This window comes from Ranitomeya imitator, chromosome 1 (genome assembly GCF_032444005.1).
Source record: "Ranitomeya imitator isolate aRanImi1 chromosome 1, aRanImi1.pri, whole genome shotgun sequence".
NCBI lineage: Eukaryota > Metazoa > Chordata > Amphibia > Anura > Dendrobatidae > Ranitomeya > Ranitomeya imitator.
The window spans coordinates 782,152,348-782,159,476 of NC_091282.1; the positions used below are offsets into that span (position 1 = coordinate 782,152,348).

Below are 7,129 nucleotides of genomic sequence, written 5' to 3' on the forward strand. Positions count from 1 at the left end.
GAATCTTGCGGCGCCATGTAGAGAGGGTAATGCTTCCAGAAGCCTCTCTCTTGGGCATTTGTTTTTGATTTGGTCACTTAACTCCTCTAACCACTTGACCATAGCACGTGCCGTGCAAGTGGCAGCAACCCCGGGTTTAAATGACCATGTCGCTGCTTCCCAAGCCGACTTTAGAAAAGCATCTGCTTTTTTGTCGAGGGGGTCCCTTAGGGCTCCCATGTCTTCAAATGGTAACGCAACCCCTTTAGAGGTGCTAGCGATGGCTGCGTCTAGTTTAGGAGCCTTATCCCACTTTTCACAGACTTCCTCATCAAAGGGGTACTTGCGTTTTAATGCCTGAGGGACAGACATCTTTTTATTAGGTTTTTTCCACTCACGTTTTATTAATTTGATTATGTTATCGTGGAAGGGAAAAAACTTTTGCTTCTTCTCCTCCAAGTTGCTAAACATGGTGTCTTGGATTGTCCGTGGTTCTCTAGGGGTTTCTACCCCCATAGTCGTTCTGACAAGTTTGAGCAGCTTCCCAATGTCCTCCGACTGAAAACATGGGTGGCCATATTCCTCATCTGAGGAGTCTAAATCTGAGGCATCAGAGGGGGTTAAGGCTCCCGGCTCATCCCCTGAATCTATGTCCGACCCTTGCTCACTTGTTGGGGGAGGGTGGGTCTCTTGTGTGATGTTTCACCTGTTCTTTAACTGTAGATTTAACTTCCTCCCGTATGATTGTTTTAATGTTTTGTAATAGGGAAGAAGATTCCTCCGCAACTGTTCTGTCGATACAGGGCTGGCAGATCTTTTTGCTGTATAGCCTAGGGAGTTTTTCTTTACATAGTGGACAGACCCTATTCTTTTGCTTGGAGGTGGCTTTCCCTTCCTATAAAACATAGTGCACAGGGTATCAGTGTGTGTGTAGCTTGCCTTACAAAGGCACTCACCCCTCCAGGACCCTGGGTACCGCTGCAGCTTGAGTGTCTTCCGACATTCTGGGCGCAGGCATCAGCAGCTCCGGATCTACCGCTGGTTCGGTCATCTCCATCTGAAGAGCAGGACCAGCGACTCCTTTCTGCTGCTCTATTATATAGAGGAGCGGTGTGCGCGCCACTGGATCAGCTTCCGCCCGGAAGTGGCCAGCACACCGGCTCCCTCGGCGTGTGACGTCACTTCCTGCGACCGGAAGTCGTCATCCTCCACTTCGGCGCCAGCGTCAGTGAAGGACACGCCCCCATATCCCCGGACCGGCCTCCTGCACAGAGCGGTCGCCGGGGAGTCCAGCGAGGGAAAGGGATGGCGCGGACCCAGCAGCCCGACACCGGACAGCACCGCACGCGATGCCGCCGACTACGGCTGGCCCCTCCCGCGGACCTCGGCCTCCGGACCGGAATCATCAGAGGGAGATCCCTCCGGAGGTAGGAGCTCTGCAACAGGCGTCCACCTGCAGGAACAGGAAACCAAACTGAGGAGAGAGGGGCCGCCCCATTCTTATATCTCTGCTACAGGTTTCCTGTTCCTGGGGGCGGATGCCATCTCTCACGTGCGGCGCTGTCATGGTGAAGGGAAAACCAGGGATGCACTCTGCTCACCGTGGACACGGGCCGCGGCATTGCTACATTTCTGATGCCAGCATCCTGAAGAAGCGACCCTGCTCCATGATTCGCAGCATTGCACCCCGCAACTGCAGCATTGCCCCACTTCTGCCGCCACCAGCATCCTGAGTATGGGGACCCTACCTTCTGTGACCCCACTGTACCACCGCCAGCTCTCAGGTAAGATCGCTTAAAATTTGGACAATAAGACAGACCCCCATCTTAAAATCTTTTTGTTCCCATTTTCCACCCCAAAATTTGGGGTGCGTCTTCTAGTCCAAAAAAATACAGCAAGTTTTTCTTCACCACTTGCTTCAGCACCAGATCCCCATCACAGACAGGTAACCAACTGATGTGGGGAGAGGTGCCGTCCTTTTATTTAGTAGGCTTCCTGTCCTAGCTGGGCAGATCCCTCTCAGATGTGCTGTCATGGCTGAAGAGAACATTTTGATATAAATATTTATAGAATAATTGTTTTGTGTGCTGTGACGTGGCACCATGATACCTGTATGACTAAGGCCGGAATGAAATGGGGTCAGATGTGTCCAAAACCACCAGAAGTCGTTTTATGGATACTTAATAAAAAAAAAGTTGTAGATTATAAGTGTTTGAACTGTTATTTTTTCCCTATATTTTTCTATACCAAGTCTCTGCCTACACATCATGACCAGCACATACATCCTCAGTCTTTAGCTATTAATTCGGTGAGAATCATGCCCCTGGTAGGAGGGAGCAGTCGCATCGTGTCCTGGCTGCAGAATCGAATGCGAAATTCTGCAGCAAAATGCTGGACGTCAGCAGGGGAGAATAATTTGGGGTGAATTTTTCACGCTGCAAAATTTCAATACAATTTGAGTTACTAGTAGCTACAACAATCAATGCAATTAACAGGCCACACACACCGAGCTCAGTATGGAATCTTGGGCCGATTCCCCAACGCCGTTATGATTACATCACTAGTATCAAAGACCAAACAAACGCCCTGACTCATCTGACAGCAACTCAGCCTTTATTATAGATTTTTTGAGCAGTTTTACAAGACGTTCAATTTTTCTCGAGTTTTAACTTCAGATTTCTCAAACTTCAACCTAAAAAAAAAAAAAAAAAAAAAAGATAAAAAGCAGAATTATCGAACAGTCCTAACCCAACATCAGCACAATGATGGGAGTCTAAATGATATCAGAGGGGCTGTTGTACATTGGTAAGAAATGCAGTCCATGAGACCTGTAGACATTAACATGCTGGAAGAAGACTTGTCTCCCTTACTGCAACTTCTTACTGGGACTGTCCACTACAATATTTTATTATATAACTATGGTGATAATATAAAAATAGACGCTTCATGCTGGACTACTAGACCCCCACTGTTAGCCATGATCCCCGCTGTCTAAGAGTAGCGAGGTCATGAGGCTGCTGCTGCCAGAAAATTTCATTCGAACTGGAGGAGAGATGAAAATATTGTCACTTAATGACAACCCGTAAGGAGGGGAACATGGGTAGAGAACAGCGAGGCTCCGGCAGATACACCATCTCCAGACTGATGCAACATGACATTATTCCACCAGTTTTGGGGTCACACAGCCAGAAAAATTACAATGATGATCCAAACAAAAGGAAGCTAAGGTCAGGAAACAGACGAGCTCGGATTTGTACCTACAGTCTCGCCATATACCAGTATAAGTCCTAAAGAGATCAGGAAAAGAGACGTTACCTGGACATCAGCTTTACTCCACTTAACTGTGCAGAGGAAAAGACCCAGACGAGATCTTCACTTCTCATCCGTCCACAACCAGAGTTCTGTAATCTGTGTTGAATGAAGGAATGAAACTTCCAGGACTTTACTGACAATGACTAATCTAGGTACCATTTATAGAAAAACCTGAAAAAAGAAAAAGCTAATCAAAATTTATTTCACAAGGCAAATAACCTTCATAGGAGCGTCAGTCACTGATACATCTTGAATTATACTCCAGAGCTGCACTCACTATTCTGCTGGTGCAGTCACTGTGTACATACATTACATTACTAATCCTGAGTTACATCCTGCATTATACTCCAGAGCTGCACTCACTATTCTGCTGGTGCAGTCATTGTGTACATACATTACATTACTGATCCTGAGTTACATCCTGTATTATACTCCAGAGCTGCACTCACTATTCTGCTGGTGCAGTCACTGTGTACATACATTACATTACTAATCCTGAGTTACATCCAGCATTATACTCCAGAGCTGCACTCACTATTCTGCTGGTGCAGTCACTGTGTACATGCATTAATGATCCTGAGTTTCCTGTGTAGTCGCCATCTTTACTTGGGCCCGCTGCACCATAATTCGTGTTTTGTCTAGAATAGCAGAGGTTTTTTCCTCTTTTTTTCCCCTTCTGTTGTGGCTCTATATAAAGCTGTCAGACGAGAGATATCTACACACCGCTCACGTGGCATCGGCAGTATCAAATCCTCCATCTGTTTCTCTGCCTCCAGTTCTTACGCACCTGCTCATAGTATACAGCAGGCACGCCTTTGTGGGAGGGGGACACACAATAATAAGGGGCTCCTGGGATTCATCACATACCTAATGGTTATGATGTGAGCAGCTCCGGGTGGGCAGGTCTGCAGGGAGATTGACAGCTTTGTTCACAGGTGCCGTTTTATTTTTCTTGGTACGGATTCATCATTACTTTTTGTGAATGTTTTTGGTCACGTGAACCCTTGAGGCGACTTCCATCTTGATGGTGGAGACCTGTATGGAAGAAATAAAAAATGTAAGTCATTAAATGTAGAAAAACGGTCCAAGGAGGCGACCATGACATGATGGCACCAGCTTTGGGCTGTGGGAGTTGAGTCAATGCACACATCTCACTGGGAGATGCCGCCAGCAAGACTCCGCTCCGATGTGCTCTTCCTCCAGGTCTTACGTGCCGGCTCACAATGGTCTGCAGGCACGCCTTTGTGGGAGGATGGACCCCGATACACCCCAATATCACAGCATGCAGGAAGTCCATAGTAATGCATCAGACCCCCACCCCCTCCCCGACCACTAATAATACCAGTAGCACCGCGCGCCCCCCCTCTTCTGACCGCTAATACCAGCAACGCAATTGTACACAAATAATCCGGATAGCCTTGCAGCATTCTCATTCTCTGTTACAGGAAAATGCAGTACGGGCTGTATACATTTTTTATTATATGCATTCATGTATCTTAATGTTTTTCTAATGTATTCTTCACTACATACATATTAATAAATGTAACCTTTCGTTTGTTGCTTTAATCATATCATCAAGTTAGGGAATATATCCATCATGACCCTAATCATACACAATGTAATGAGGGATATTATTTGTCATTTATGCCATCATGACAGAAAAAGCTAAGCTTATATTTTATCGATTGGCTGGTTTTTCCAAAAATGATTAAACAAATTTAGGATTCATCCATTAGACAGAGGGTTATTTTATATGCGTAACTGATCCTGTATAAAGGGAGTGCGGTTTTTCCTGTGGCGCTGGGCTGCGGGTCCGTAGCCGGTCAAATCATGTGACGCTGGGGGCATGTACGTTCTCGCCATGAAGCAACGCCGGCGCTGCACCATGTCATGCGCAGAGCTGAGAGGTTTGGCTGACACGCACGCAGCTGGGATGGTTCTATAGCGACGGCAGACTGACATGCGCAGTGACAAGCTGGGGTCGTGAACATCATCGCTGTGTCACGCCAGCCGGCATTCGCACTTGGTCATGCGCAGTGTGCTATTCGGCTGACCGGCACAACGCAAGGATCATCTGAGTGGTGGAATGCTGACATGCGCAATTACATGTGGTTCAGCTGACACGCACGCCGATAGCACTTCCTGGATGGTGAAGTGTGAGAGGTAGGACATTCTCGCCTGCACACATTATGTACAGTGCCTACAAGTAGTATTCAACCCCCTGCAGATTTAGCAGGTTTAATAAGATGCAAATAAGTTAGAGCCTTCAAACTTCAAACAAGAGCAGGATTTATTAACAGATGCATAAATCTTACAAACCAAAAAGTTTTGTTGCTCAGTTAAATTTTTATAAATTTTAAACATAAAAGAGTGGATCAATAATTATTCAACCCCTAGGTTTAAGATTTTGTGGAATAACCTTTGTTTGCAATTACAGCTAATAATCGTCTTTTATAAGACCTGATCAGGCCGGCACAGGTCTCTGGAGTTATCTTGGCCCACTCCTCCATGCAGATCTTCTCCAAGTTATCTAGGTTCTTTGGGTGTCTCATGTGGACTTTAATCTTGAGCTCCTTCCACAAGTTTTCAATTGGGTTAAGGTCAGGAGACTGACTAGGCCACTGCAACACCTTGATTTTTTGCCTCTTGAACCAGGCCTTGGTTTTCTTGGCTGTGTGCTTTGGGTCCTTGTCTTGTTGGAAGATGAAATGACGACCCATCTTAAGATCCTTGATGGAGGAGCGGAGGTTCTTGGCCAAAATCTCCAGGTAGGCCGTGCTATCCATCTTCCCATGGATGCGGACCAGATGGCCAGGCCCGTTGGCTGAGAAACAGCCCCACAGCATGATGCTGCCACCACCATGCTTGACTGTAGGGATGGTATTCTTGGGGTCGTATGCAGTGCCATCCAGTCTCCAAACGTCACGTGTGTGGTTGGCACCAAAGATCTCGATCTTGGTCTCATCAGACCAGAGAACCTTGAACCAGTCAGTTTCAGAGTCCTCCAAGTGATCATGAGCAAACTGTAGACGAGCCTTGACATGACGCTTTGAAAGTAAAGGTACCTTACGGGCTCGTCTGGAACGGAGAACATTGCGATGGAGTACGTTACTTATGGTATTGACTGAAACCAATGTCCCCACTGCCATGAGATCTTCCCGGAGCTCCTTCCTTGTTGTCCTTGGGTTAGCCTTGACTCTTTGGACAAGCCTGGCCTCGGCACGGGAGGAAACTTTCAAAGGCTGTCCAGGCCGTGGAAGGCTAACAGTAGTTCCATAAGCCTTCCACTTCCGGATGATGCTCCCAACAGTGGAGACAGGTAGGCCCAACTCCTTGGAAAGGATTTTTCTATACAAATTTTTTCTGACCTTAAGGCTATGTGCACACGTTCAGGATTTCTCGCAGAAAATTCCTGAGAAAAACTGGACATTTTCTGCAAGAAATCCGCATGCGGTTTTGCCGCGTTTTTTTCCGGACACTTCCCAATGCATTTTGTAGTGGGAAATCCGCAAAAAAAAGCAAAATTAGTGAACATGCTGCGGTTTTTACCACGATGCGTTTTTTTCACGGAAAAAAACGCATCATGTGCACAAAACATGCCGAATTCATTCTAAATGATGGGATGCTTATTGTATGCTTTTTTTTTGCGGTTTTATAGCGTTTTTATCTAGAAAACCGCAAAAAAAAAAACGCAACGTGTGCACACAGCCTAAGGCTGTTTAGCAGCCTATGTTTAGTATACTACTCCAGAGCTGCACTCACTATTCTGCTGGTGCAGTCACTGTGTACATACATTATTGATCCTGAATTACATCAATTATACTCCAGAGCTGCACTC

The 7,129-nt window shown here is 46.4% G+C and overlaps 1 long non-coding RNA gene across 2 annotated transcripts in view; it reads right to left on the minus strand.

Annotated features, from left to right (window-relative positions):
* Positions 1 to 2,570: 2,570 nt before the first annotated feature.
* The window catches only part of LOC138647830 (uncharacterized), a 13,569-nt gene continuing 9,010 nt past the window's right edge, over positions 2,571 to 7,129 (minus strand). For both annotated transcript variants that reach the window (XR_011315049.1, XR_011315051.1), the window contains exons 3-5: positions 4,159 to 4,326; positions 3,295 to 3,462; positions 2,571 to 2,671 (exon numbers count right to left, since the gene is read on the minus strand). This is a non-coding gene — a long non-coding RNA (uncharacterized lncRNA). The remainder of the gene's footprint in view (positions 2,672 to 3,294; positions 3,463 to 4,158; positions 4,327 to 7,129) is intronic.